Raw genomic sequence first — 14,910 nt, 5'->3', positions numbered from 1 at the left:
TGGGAATGGCAGAGGGGTTGGGAGGAGACTGAGAAAGATGGGATAAATTATGTATAATGCACTGAAATAGACAAGAGAGAGAACTGTTTTAAATGGATATATGATTAAGTATTATTGTCTAGAATGAAGGCTGCATAGTGGAGTGGACTTGGGGGGAGTGATTGTATAACAATGAAAGAATTTTTCTTTCACTTTTCAAAGAGAAGAGTGAACGGGGGAAGGTTGGTCAGGGAGAAAAGTGCAACAATGAATGAATGGTAATCCAAAGTCTCTGTAAACTTTCATTAAAATTAATTAAAAAATATTAAAAAGAGGAGTAGTAATAGTAATTTCTGATAAAATAGACTTTAAAGCAAAACCAACACGAGTCATAGACGTTAATACATCACCTTCCATCAACAATAAAACTAAAAAGAAACTCAGAAAAAACACAGAAGCTTTAAGTAAGACAATCAACTGCCTCGACTTCATGGCCGTATACAGAGCACTCCTCCCAAGCATAGCCCAATCTGCGTAACCATCAGGCTATCTGGTGACAATCACTGGTGTCCTTAGGGACCACTGCGATGTCTTTGTCTTCAGACATTTACATTGTCATGAGTTGGGTTTTCAACATCAGCAAAATTGTGAAAATGATTCCCAGATGTTGTGAAATCATTGCCAACTCCCCAACTGGCAACCTCTCAGGGTAAAAAACAAAACCAAATGTCAGTTTCCACTGAGTCAAGTCTGACTCATGTGTCTGCACGTGTGTCAGAGCAGAGCAATGCTCCGCAGATTTCCCAATGTTTTGTCTAAAGCAGATCATCAATTCTTGGTTCTAAGATGCTTCTGTTATTGTTGTTGTTGAGTACGGTTGAAGTGGAAGTGACTCACTGTTGACCTTTCAGTGGCTGTTCAGAGGCAGTAAATCACACCGGAGGTGCTTGCCCATCTCTCTCCAGCAGAGCAGTGGGTGGATTTGAAATATGAACATTTGGGACGGCAGCACAGTTCCTTATCATTGAGTCAACAGAGCTTAGTGCTTCCAGTTGGACTCAAACCTCCAATTTTCCTTTTAGCAGCTGAGTGGTACCATTTGTACGACCCAGGGGCTTTGGTTATGTGAAGGGCTGGATTAATAAAAGAAAACAGGAGGGAACTGCAAACATTAGAGTTTTCTTTAGTGAAGATTACCAACTTGTGCCCAGCCATGAACATTATTTCTGTTATAGTCTGGACATACATGTTTTTATCCACACCCCCAAAGGAGGTATGGTGGCTGACTGGTAAGGAACTACACTGCCAGCCCAAAGACTTGAATCCATCATCTGCTCAACGGAAGATAGGCAATCTCCTCCTGTGTGATTAGCTGCCTCTGGAAACCTGCTAGAGGATCAGCTGGGAGCTGGTTCCAAGCAACGGTACAGAGCAATAACACCTTCGTAAAGCTGTACACATAGGAGCACGGCTGTGCTCTGTCAGGATAGGGTCCACACGACGGCTGATCAGAAGACTACTGTGGTCACACAGGCAGGACCTCTGAGTCAGGAGCTGGCTTTCCAGACTACATACCCCCAGAACTCAGGTTCCTGGAGCTGTTCCATTTTCAGGCCACAGTAACCTCTGGTCCCAAGAGGGCAGGGGTTGCATCCAGAGGCTGAGGGATAACTTTGAGGGAAGATCAGAGTTGGATTAAGAGCAAAGGCTGATGAAATCATCGAAGAGAGGGAGTAGGAGAAAATATATATAATGGCATTCCTAACAAAAGAATCAGTTGAGGCAAAAGTTAAGGAGCCGTAAGACATGGTGTAAGAAGAGACAGCATAGCAAATAAGAAAAAGAAAGCAGAGCAGATGGACTTCCAAGCATGGACCTGAGAGGAGGTCAATGTTGAGGTCAACAACATTTGTCCAGAAAGGTTTCAAACCTATGCCAGGTATCTTTTAAAGCAGTGAAAAACTCTAGAAAGGTCAGAATCTGCGAATACTAATGAAAATAAAATACTTATATTTCTGGGAGGACGAAAGAGAGAAGGAAGCTCTCACATGACTATTACAATGAACCCAGTAATGAGGACAAGAACCACCAGTAATGGACTTGGAGGAAGGGCCCCTCCAGGGCTCTTTGAACCTGCATGATGCTTTTCAAGTAAGAGCAAAGATTCCACTACCCCTGCCTGCGATGGAAGGTTTCACACCAGAGTTTTCAGTGGATTTCATTCATTAGGTTTTTTTAAGGCAAAATACTGAATGAAATAATGCCCAACCAAACCTTGCTCGCAGAAAATGAAGACTTAATTATAAAACTCAATGATCATAGCTTTCAGTATAGAAAACTAAAAGAACCTCATTATTGTAGCAAACAGACCCAGCTCACTCCTGGCCCTCCAGTGTGTTTCTAGAAGCCACGAATCACACAGGAGACTGCCCATCTCCCATGGAGCAGCTGGTAGACTGGAGCTGCGAGAGTGGTGCCCTCTTTGGGTCGGCAGTCTAAGTCCTCATGGACTACAACGTCAGACAAAAGTCCTGAAAACCACACCGATAAACATGATAAATGGAGAGAGGGCTGAAGTTGTCAAGGATTTCATTTTGCTTGGGTCTACAAGCAACACCCCCAGACGCCACAATCAAGAAACCAAACAATGTATCGCACTGGGAATGTCTGCTGTCAAGGACCTCTCTGAAGTTCTACAGAGCAAAGGTGTCACTTTAAAGACTAAGCTGCACCCCGTTCATTTGGAAAAAAAAACCCAAAAAATCATGATTGTTGTATAATTTCCTCCCTCTCCCCACCCCAGTTCACTTTGCTGTGCACCTCTTATTCTGGACTGTTGTCATACAAACAATGCTTAATCATACATTACTTTTAAACAATTCTCTCCTTCATTTATTCCAGTGCAGGGTTTATTATTTATCCCCTCTTTGCTTAGTTTTCCCCCAACCCTCACGTCAGTCCTGTTCTATAACAGTGAACTGGGGGAGGGGAAGTAGGGAGGAAAATGTGCAATAATGAATGAATGAAAATCCCAACTTTTTGGTAAACTTCCATTAAAACCACAAATAAAAAATATTTGTTAAAAAAAACTAACTTGCTATGACTCATGCCATGGTACATTCAATATTATTTATAGCACCTAATTAGAAGGTATCAGTTCTTCCTTAGTGTTCTTTATTCATTGTTCAACTTCCACGTCTATATGAAACAACTGAAAATACCATAGATTGCCAAAAGAACAAACCAATCTGTCTTGGAAGAAGTACTGACAGAGTGCTCCTGAGTGGCAAAGATGGTAAGACATTGTCTCTCACACTTTGGTCACGTTTTCAGAAGGAGTCACTCCCTGGAGAAGTTAGCGAAAAAGAGGATGACCCTCAACGAGATGGACTGACAAAAGGACTGTAACCATGGGCTCAGACGTGCCTGTGAGGATGGTACAGGACCCAACAGGAGCTCTGTCCCTCTGAGACAGAACAACCATGAAAATGAAGTCAGTGAATGAGAAGACGTAATCAATACTTCCTGATTTCACATTAGTGTGGGATTCACGTGAGGAGATAAGCCTGTATGAGTTTTGTTTTATTAGCATAGCCAGTATTTGAAAGTTAATAGATTTTATGATCAATTTTGTACTTTTTTGTATTCATTTGTTTTGTTTCCCAAAAGGAGTGAATGATTTTCCAAATTCAAGATACTCGTATTCTAAGGCAAAAGCAGTCTACCAAGATGGAGATCTTTAACTCAATTTCATAAAGAGTTTCTAGGCATAGAGACATGAAAGAATAAGTATTTGGGGCTCCATTGTATTCCAGAGTAACACCTCTCAAATGAACAACAGTGAAAAAGTGTTTTTCTTTCTGTTTACATACAAATGAAGAAGCCCCAGCGGAACAGTGGTTAAAGTGGACAGTTTGAACCCACCAGCCATTCAGAAGGAGAGAGATGGGGCTTCTGTAAAGATGACGGCCTGTGAGGCAAAATTGAATTAAGGTTTGCTTTTTGGTTTTTTGCTTGTTTGGGGGTTGTTTTTATTTTTTTATTACTGGAAATAAGAAATATCAGACAAAAATATTTTTTTAAAAAAATTAAAAGACAAACTAGAGAGGTGAGGATGGGGGAGTAGGGTGTTAATCATAGGGTTGCACAATTCGACAGGTGGGTGGGGTGAAGAAAATGGGAAGGATCTTTTGTGGAAAAACAATGCATTCAAAATTTGTAAATAAATCAGAGTAACTTCTTAAAAAATTTTTTAAAAATTTAAAAAAAATCAAAAGATACCACCATCCAAGTATATATATGCACACCCATGTTTATCACAGCTTTGTTTACAATAGCAAAGAGCTGGAAACAACCTAAGTGTCCATAAATAAATGAATGGATAGAGAAGCTGTGGTATAGTCACACAATGGAAAACTATGCTGCATTGGAAAACAAGGAACTCATGCAATATTATTCAAAATGGTTGACTCTGGAGGACATTATGCTGAGTGAAGTATCTCAGACACAAAAGGGCAAATACTGCATAGTGCCACTGTTGTATAAAGGGACTGACGTAGGGGTTGAGGGGGAGACTGAGAAAGATAGGGTAAATTATGTATACTGCATTGAAACAGATGAGAGAGAGAGAGAACTGTTTAAAAGTGATATATGATTAGATATTATTGTCATGACAGGAGTCCAGAACGAAGGCTGCATAGTGGAGTGGACTTGGAGGGAGGGATTGTATAACAGTGAAAGAATTTTTCTTTTACTTTTCAAAGAGAAGAACAAACTGGAGGGAAAGGGTGGTCAAGGAGAAAAGTGCAACAATAAATGAATGGAAATCCAAAGTCTCTGTAAATTTTCATTAAAATTAATAATTAAAAACTAAAGGGAAAAAAATGAAAAAACTCAAAAGACAAATTGCATTGGGAAAATCTTGTCAGGGACCTCTCTAGAGTGCTGAGAAGCAACGATGTCCATGTAGAGACTAAGGTGTGTCTGATCCAGGCCATGGTACTTTTCAATTACTTGTTATGCTTCAGAGAGCTGGATAAGGACTAAGAATGACAGAAGAATTGATGCCTTCAAATTGTGGTGCTGGAGAAGAGTCTGGAACATACCATGGACTGCCAGGAAAACAAACAGGTCTGTCTTGAAGAGGGTGAAACTAAGTTTCTCCTTGGAGACTAGGATTTTGAAGCTCTGTCTCACATACTTTGGGCATGTGGCCAGGAGAGACTGGTTTTTGGAGAAGGACATCATGCTCAGAAGGATGGAGGGGACAGTGCAGGAGAGAAAGACTCTGGAGATGAGATGGATTCATACAGTGACTGGGGCAATGTGAGTTGTGTTGGACTCAGTGAGACTGGCTCAGGACTGGACAGGGTTCAGAGCTGCCATACATAGGATCACTAAAGGTCGCAGGCAACTCAGCAACACATAACAACATGTTGCATATGACTCACTTAAGAGGCAACAAACAAAATTCCTGTCAGTTTGATAATGTTGTTGCTGTTGTGTATGATCAAGTCAGAAATGACTGTCCATCAGGTTTTCAGAAGCAGTAAATCACATGGAAGGAGGGATGCCCATCCTTCTCCTGCAAAGCAACTGGGGGATTTGAACTGCTTGTCTTTGGGGTGGCAGCACAACTGTTTACCCACCAGGCCATCACAGCTCCCTTAGCAATCCCTCGTTGGTACAAATGGTTAAGTGTGTGGCTGTGAATCTTAAGGTTGGTGGCTTACCCAGAGGAGGTATGTTTCTGAAATGTATGGAAAAACCTATTACAGAGCATGGTTCTATTCTACATATATGGACTTGCTATGAGCCAGAGCCAATTTGATGGCAAGTGAATTATTTTTCTTTTCAAATGTTAAGTTTCATGGGTTACTCTGAGGATTAAGGAAGATTTTGCATATTAGGAGCTTGGTACAGTGAATGGGGCAAATGGTGCTCCTCCCATCCTAAATGAAACAGTGCCCAGTACAGTTTTCTGGGAACAGGTAACTCTATGCATCCAGGCAGAATGAATTTTATAAGTGCTAATGACAGAGTTGATATATAGGAGCTGGCTGGAATACACAGTCCTTATGAGGAAGGAGATAACTGCTCTTCCCTGCAAAACTACTATCATGAAATCAGTGGATCTAGACTTCAACCCTGCCAAATGCTGCATCTTATCACCCCATGCAACTTTGTTCTAGTTAAAGTAGATTGACAATGAGCTCAGCTAAGTGTCACCAACAGAAGCTGAGCTTGTTTTGACTTTGCAGATAGACTTCTGTGAACCCAAGGATGGGAGATAAATCCCTACTTTGTTGATGGTGCTGTTCTGTACCATCAAGTTGGAACCTACCCATAGCTGACCCTCCAGCCAATTTTCAGAGGCAGGAAATTGCACGGGAAGAACACAGAGCAGCTGGTGGATTCAAACCATGTACTTTTGAGTTGGCAACACAATTCCTTAGCATTAAGGCACCAGAGCTCCTTGACATTTACATCTTTATAAACCAGACCATTAGAAAGTGATTCAGTCTACTGCATTAAATGCCAACCAGTGCCAAGGGGTTGCTAATCTGCTGACTCCGTGGTTAAGGAGTGTGGCAAGGCAATTCCTATTATGTAACATCATGGCGAGCTAGGGCAATGACTAGGAGTGTGGACACGATGAATAGACAGATGAGATTAAAAAAATAATTCTTTTTCATGTGGTATTTTCTCCCAGAGTATTGCAAATACACTGTGTGCGCACACACATACACACACCCCTAACTTACGGCCATTAAGATGAAGTTGATTCCAACTCATGGTGACCCTGTAGGACAGAGCACTGTCCCTCAGCATTTCAAATGCTGTGAACTTTACAAGATTGGTCCTTCCCAGTAACATGCCCAAGGTGTCTGAGACAAACTCTCACTATCCTTGGCGCCAAGGAAAATCTATCTTCCAAGATGTTGTTATTGTTGTTATGTGCCGTCGAGTCACCTGCAACTCATAGCGACCCTGTGTACAACAGCCCTAAACTCCGCTCTGTCCTGTGCCAATCGCACTGTCTCTGACACTCCCATCCCAATTATCCCAGTCACTGAATCAATCCACCTCACAGAGGGCCTTCCTCTCCTGCACTGTCCCTCCACCCTCCCAAGCATGATGTCCCTCTCTAAGGACCGGTTTCTCCTCACAACATGTCCAAAGTATGTTAGATGGAGCCTCAGAATCCTTGCCTCCAAGGAGCCACCCGGTTTAACCCTTTCCAGGACAAATCTGTTTTCCTAGCAGTCCATGGTATTCTCAGTACTCTTCTCCAGCACCACAGCTCAAAGGCATCAATTCTCCTTCTATCCTCCTTGGTCATTGTCCAACTGTCTGATGCATAACAGGTGATTGCGAAGACCAGGGCCTGTATCAGACGCACCTTAGTCTCCAAAGAGATACCATTGCTTTTCAGCATCTTCCAAGATAGATCTACTTATTCTTTTGACACTGCATGATATACTTAATATTCTTTGCCAACACTGGGCAGTGTTTCAAACTGTTGAGTCGAAACTGACTCAAGGGCATCTAACAACAATCTTTACAGGAAGAAACTGCCACACTTGTATTAGAACCACAGAGCTTTGTTGGGTGCTTGAACCACCATGCCAACAGAACTCCATACCATTAAGCCCCATGTGCTATCAGCATTCACCACATACAAGATAATAATAGTAATGGCCTTGGGAAGCCTACAGATCTTCCTCAGCTCTTCAAAAGTTCATGCCACAGACCTGCTGAGCAAATAATCCAAGAAGACAGACTGTAAGAATAAGACTGTAGCATCATTAATTACCTGTGAAGCGCAGCTAACACAGCCTTTCTTCTGAAAACAAAGATGACTTGAGGATGGACATAAAGTTAAATAAAATAAAATTCAACATACATACATGAAAATTCCAATGACAAAAATGTCCTGGCCCAGATGACTTCACTGGAGAATTTCACCAAACATTTATAAAAGAGTTGACACCAATTCTATTCAAACTATTACTTAATATAGTAAAGGGCAGGATACTCCTGAACTCATTTTATGAAGTAAGCAAGGCCCTGATAACCAGACAAAGATATCACTAAAAAAGAAAATTAGACTATTACCCTTCATATTTTCTTTTGGCTTTTGGATCATAAATATAGACACAAAAAATCCTCAACAAAATTTTAACCAGTAGAATTCAACAACATAAAAAAATATATTATGATGAAGCTGAATTCATACCAGGTTAGCAAGGATGGTTCAAAATTAGAAGAATTATAAATATTGCAAATGACATAAATAAAAAAGGAAAAGAACCACATAAGCCCATATATCAATGCAGAAAATGCATTTAGTAAAATCCAACATCCATTTCTGATAATAAATGTCAACAAAATAGGACTAGAAGGGAAATTCCCCAATATTAATAGAATAGTTGCAAAACCAATAGTCAATATTCTTTTCAATGAATAGAAACCAAAAACATATTCTTGTAAATGGGAATCCGATTACAACGTCATATATGATGTATTTAACATTAAAGTAAAAATCTATCTAGGACAATATAACAAGAAAAGGAAATAAAAAGTGTGTGGTTTAAACTCACCAGCAACTGCTTGGAAAAAAGATGGGCAATCTCTTCCCATGTGATTCATGTGCTCCAAAAACCTACTGCAGGATCAGCTATGAGTCAGCTCTGACTGAACAGCATAAAACAACAAAAAATTGCAAAAGAAGCAGCAAAATTTTCCCCATCTTCAGACAGTATGATTTATAAAATCATAAAAGTTTAGAAAGAAAACTATTAGAACTCATTGTCAAATTCAGGAAAGTGGCAAAGTATATGATTAACATACAAAAGTCAGCTGAATTTCTATACAGTAACAAAGGAAACTCTAAAAAGGAAATAAGGCAAACAATATAATTTACAGTAGCTACCAAAAATATAAATATATATATATGAATAAACATACTTAGATATACAAAGGATTTTCCCTAAGAAAACTATCAAAGACTATTACAAGACAGTAAGAGGCCCATATAAAGGGAAGAATACCATGCTCATGGATAGGAAGACTTCTTCTTGTTGTTTGTTGTTATGTACCGTCAAGTTGTTTGCAACTCATAGCGACCCTATGTACAACAGCCCTAAACCCTGCTCTATCCTGTGCCAATCGCACTGCCTCTGACACAGCCATCCTGATTACCCCAGTCACCGAATCAATCCATCTCATAGAGGACCTTCCTCTCCTGGGCTGTCCCTCCACTCTGCCCAGCATGATGTCCCTCTCCAAGGACCTGTCTCTCCTTACAACATGTCCAAAGAATGTCAGACGAAGCCCCAGAATTCTTGCTTCTAAGGAGTAGCCTGGTTTAACCCTCTCCCGGATGAATGTGTTTGTTTTCTTGGCAGTCCATGGTACATTCAATACTCTTCTCCAGCACCACAGCTCAAAGGCATCAATTCTCCTTCTATCCTCCCTAGTCATTGTCCAACTCTCTTAAGGAAGACTTAGCATCATAAAATTCCAATACTTCCAAATGTGATCTATAAATATAATGCAACATCAATATAGATTTTTTTTAGGCAATTGGGGGGAAAGCCAGTAATACTATGGAAAGCAAGGAGGCTCCTCAGAAATTTATAGAAAACTAACACCTCAAAAATAACAAAAGCAAAACCAACAACCTAATTTTTAAAAATAAGTAGAAAACAGAATAGCTATTTTACCAAAGAAGACATTTAGATAACCCACAAAGACATAAAGAAATGCTGAGATACCATGTCATCCTGTAACTATAGCAAAATTCAGTAAGACAGAAAATAGCCAATTCTGATGAGGGTGTATGGATATTGGAACTCTCATGCCCTAGTTGAAAGTATAAAATTGTAGAATCAGAATGAACAACTGTTCAGTGCTTCCTTCAAAACTTGGAGACAGAAATACTACTGAATCCAGCAATCATCTGCAGAACTATTTCCTACAGAATTAAGAGCAGGGACATGACCAGATGGACACACACCCATGGTCACACCAGCTTTACTGACAATAACAAAAGTATGGAGGAAATCTAAGTGCCAATCAACAGATGAATGGATAAATAAAATACACACACAGTAAAATACTATGCACCATTAAAAAGCAACAAATTCATAAAACACTACAAAACATGGACAGTTCCCCGCCAGACCGGGGAACACCGGGGGAACGCACGCCGCCGCCAGCCGGGGGAAAGCACCCCGCCACCCGCCGGGGGGAACGCACGCCGCCGCCCGCCAGTTCTGGACATTTTGCTGAGAGAAATGTCACAAAAGGACAAATACTGTATGAGTCCACTTTTTTTAAAAGCTAAGGTAAGGTTTACACAGAGAGAGACACATTCTTTGATGGTTACTTGGAAAGGAAGGGGAAGAAGAGAGGGGGGAAATCCCCTAACAAGGTCAAAGCTACATATTAAGATAGGTGAAAAGGAAGGAAATGCACAGTAAGGGAGTGATCAGCATGTCATCAGAGAAAGAGAAGATGTGGAGAGCTGAGCAAGAGGTATAGAAGATATCAGAGGTAGACATCATTACATGCATAGTGTGTACAATCAATAGGCATCAATCAGCAAGTGTATACACAGGCCAACAGGCAAGATGAACAGATGCAAGAAGCTGAAAAAGATTCACACTCATAAACACACAAGATTGCCAGATGAGAGTTGTACATGCAGTAAGTAGATCCATATATAGGATAGAGCTTATCTTGGGCACATTCTCAGGAGGAACCAATCCTTGAAGAGAGACATCATGCTGGGAAAGGCGAATGGTCAGAGAAACAGAGAAAATCCCACAATAATATGGATTGACACAGCCGTTACCATAGTGAGGCTGAGTATGACAGAGACCATGATGCTGGTGCAGACTCAGATCTGTTGTTCATAAGGTTCTTATGAGTCACAGTCAACTCAATAGCACCAAGCAATAACATGAAAGAGCTATCAGACAACAAAATGATGCAATTTCTTTATCCTCATCAAATGCTCTGAGACAATGAAATGCTAGTGCCTGGGCCTCAGGACTATACCCTCTGGGGACATCAAGGTCAAATGGAATGACACAGTCTACAGAAAAATGTTCTTCTTCCTACTATAAGGAGTATCAATCGAGGTCTTAAAACATTCATCAGTAACAATTAGTATTTCTTTGATTGGACCAAAGCAGGGTGAAGAAAGTGAAAGACACAGAGAAACAACTACGTCAAAGGATTAATCAGTCGATTGTATGTATGCACCTCATACTGGAGAGTCTTGGACAGGGATGGAGAAAAATATGAAATGAAACTTAAAAATAATAAAAATGGTCAGGTTTGCTGGTCTAATAGAGACTGGTGGAACCCCTGAGCGTGACCTTCAGTAACTCCTTGAACAGAGAACTAGCTCACAACTGCAGCACAGTTTTCAGCCAGAAAACTTAGCAGGTGCTAAGATGCACTTAGCAAGTAAAGAACCACTCCAGAAGTTGTGAGCCCTTGAGAGAAATCAATCACACAAGATCAAAAGGGCAGTGGGAAAGCTCATCAGGTCAGAAGGACAAGTTAGAAAGATGAATGGAAATGGGAAAGACAGGAAGGAGACAGGAGAATAACTAGACTTAATGGCATAAAACAAATTCTATAGGAATGATTGATCAGAAAACCAATTGGTCGTATAAAGCTGCCACTCAAGACACAACTGGGAAGTGAAAAATAGAAGGTAAGTAGATATGATGGTTACACCAATGGGCTCAGTGTAGCAGCCACTGTGTGGATAAAGCAGGACTGGGCAGTGTTTCTCTCTGTTCTACACAGGTCACCATGCTTGGGTTAACTTAGTAGCACAAAACAATAGTATCATGTACAGAGTGTCCCCCTGTGGGCATCATTTATTTTCACTGAGTGCCACTGAGTAGAAACTGATCCAGAGTTGACCAGTGGGTTTTCAGAAGCAGTAAATCTCATGGAAAGAGAATGCCCATCCACCTCCCATGGAGTAGCTGATGGATTTGAAACACTTGCCTTTGCTGCACTAATCCATGCCTTTTTGGTTCATCATCTTGTTTTCATTCCATACTGTGACTGTACAAGTAAGAATCTCAAAGAAGGCATTGCTTTCCTCAACTGTTTATCTGTAAACAGTCCTCCCAACTAACAAGGCCTCTGTCCTCAAGACTTCTGGTCAGCACTCAGGAGTCCTCAGATGTGTCTCCTTTTAGACAGACTTCTTTCCCTGGCCCTAAGAAGCTGCTCACATTTTTTTCCCTCAGTAGCACCATGATGAGGCTCAAGCTCTTAATTTCTTCCTGCCTCAAATTTTTTCTCTAGCTTTGATGATTCAGTAGATTCTCTGTGAAATTCTCTGGATGAACCCTGAATTAAGGGTTTTTGATCCTCAGAGAACTTCAAGTTAGGGAGGTGCAATGAGATGAACCTCCATTTGAGTCCAGAATATTCTCTCTAGCAACAAAGTTGGAGAGGAGATTGAAACTGTCAACAGGTTCATCTTGCTTGGATCCACAACTAACACCCTTGGTACAAACAGTCAGGAAATAAGGAGACACACTGCACGGGGAAAGTGTGCACTTAGGAACCTCTAAAATTATTGAGGAATAGTGATGTCAGCTTGAGGATTAAGGTGCATCTGATTCAGGCCATAGTCTTTTTGATCACTTACTATGCACCTGAGAGCTGGATGACAGAAAAGACCAATTTGAGCATTTGAGCTATGATGTTGGAGAAGAGCACTGAACATCCCATTGATGGCCAAGAGAACAGAAAAATATCTTGGAGAGAGTGCAGCCAGAGTGCTCTTTGGATGCAAAAATGATGAGGTCTCACCTCACATACTTTCGGCATATTTCTAGGATGGGCTATTTCTTGGAGAGAGACATGCTCCCTTCCAGCACCAGATGTTCATCAGGCCCTGCCACCAACTCCAGTGCTACTCTCCAGAGCAGTCAAATCCCTCTTTTATACAGTGGCCCTCCACCTACTTCCTTGGCCAGTTTCTGGACATGCTCTAATAACTGATGCAGGCCTGTGGTATCTGTAATTTGTATCATTTCCACAATAAACTGTTTTCTCACTGGATGTTGGGGAAATGACCGACGCCTCCACTCAGGTGGTCAGCATATACACACTCAGGCCTCACACATTCAAGTTGGCCCAAGAGTTCAGAGGACATCAACAAGGTACAATCAAAATCTCAAGCCAGTGATGCAACAGTCCCCAGTATTCAATTGATTGGACCTTCATTCAGGCCACTGACTCATCCTTCACCATTTGTTCCTATCCCAACCTTCCTTAGCTTTTCCTTCCTATTTGTGTTTTAGATGATAATATCCATTAAGGATGACAAGAAAAGAAATACCAATATTCCTTCTTACTAACACAATAACTAAATCTACATTGACTTGAAGTCTGCATAGTACTTTATAGAGTTCCTAGGGAGTGTGAATGGTTAATGCACTCAGCTGTTAAAAGATCAAGTCCACCCAGAAGCACTTCAGAAGGTATTGTTGGTAGTTGTAATGACCCACTGAGTAGGAACCAATTTATAGCTGATTCTCCAGCAGGTTTTTAGAGGCGGTAAATCACATGGGAGGAGACTGTTAATCTTTTTCCCACTGAGCAGCTGGTGGGTTTGAACCATCTGCCTCTGGGTTGGCAGCACTCTTTAACACTAAGCTGATGATCTACTAAAAAGAAAAAACCAATTAAGCCACTGGAAACCATATGGAGCATATTTTGGAATTGCCACGGATTAGGACACGTGATGGCAATTAGTAACTTTGTTCATAATGCTTTATAACTTTTTTATCTTAACTCTTGGAGCAACACTGAAGAAACCACAATGTAACTCAAAGGCACATGGTTCAAATCCACTGGCTGCTCCTCGGGAAAAAGATAGGCAGTCTCCTCCTCCTTGTTATTAACCGCCTCTGAAAACCCACTGGAGGGTCAGCTAAGGGTCAGTTCTGACTCAATGGTGCAGAACAACATCTTCGTTTTACAGATAAAGAAAAAGGAACAGAACAGGAACTTGAGCCTAAAGGATCTTGTAGTTTCACATCTGGTGCTATTTATTCTATGCCTGGCTTATTCAGGGACTTGCAAATATTATGTAGGAAGGTTTCTGGGGTTGATTCCCAAGTACCTAATGAAGAATGAGACACAGAGTAAAAAGGCAGAGAAATCTGGATTCTATTTCCAGCTTTGCTATAAACTACTTCATGGTCTGACTTTCTCCAGTCCTCAGCTCCTCCCTTAGAACGTAAGGAGACAGTGTCAGACACGTGCTAAAGCCCTTTCTTCAGCTGTCCCATGTCTCCTGCCCGTCTATGCCCCGGTGCTAAAAACAGGCAGAAAACATTGCTGAAATACCTTTCTTTGCTGAGTCTCATGTTCTTAAAGTTTCTAACATTAGCTGAGTGATATTTGGTAATTGTTAAAGCATGCCATAGAGAAGAAAAGTGGGGCAAAGGGTGACGTAAAGGAGTGCACTTTCTGTATCAGGAGAACAATCTGGAAACACCATTCACTGGGCCTCACCCACAAACATCCTTGTCGGGGACCATACTTAGAGCCCCTTAAATTTTAAAGCAGTGATTTTTCGGCCTGATACATTCTATAACTCCAGAGACACTTCTGCTGTCCCAACGTGGAAGACTGGAAGCTCCTAGAATCTAGTGGATGCTGTGACATACGCCCAGCAACACACTGGAGGGCAGGCCTCGCAAGTATCAGCAGCATCGAGGCTGATGAAAGAGAAGCTTGTGACTTACACTGTTAAATCAGAGAAATCAGGACAGTTTCTAGCATTTTAACCAAACTGGCCCTTGTGAGAGGTTAAATGAAGTGGAGTTGAGTGGGACGGACACACACACACACACACACACACACACACACACACAC

At 41.2% G+C, this 14,910-nt stretch overlaps 1 protein-coding gene across 1 annotated transcript in view; it reads right to left on the bottom strand.

Annotated features, from left to right (window-relative positions):
- Positions 1 to 14,910, bottom strand: part of KIF26B (kinesin family member 26B) — a 717,418-nt gene that overhangs the window by 377,667 nt on the left and 324,841 nt on the right. The window lies entirely within an intron of this gene.

The sequence above is a fragment of the Elephantulus edwardii genome, unplaced genomic scaffold (assembly GCF_000299155.1).
Source record: "Elephantulus edwardii isolate Elephantulus edwardi_28Jun2011 unplaced genomic scaffold, EleEdw1.0 scaffold00214, whole genome shotgun sequence".
NCBI classification, from domain to species: Eukaryota; Metazoa; Chordata; class Mammalia; order Macroscelidea; family Macroscelididae; genus Elephantulus; species Elephantulus edwardii.
Note: the sequence above shows the minus strand (reverse complement) of the source record. Positions and strands in the feature narration are given on the sequence as shown.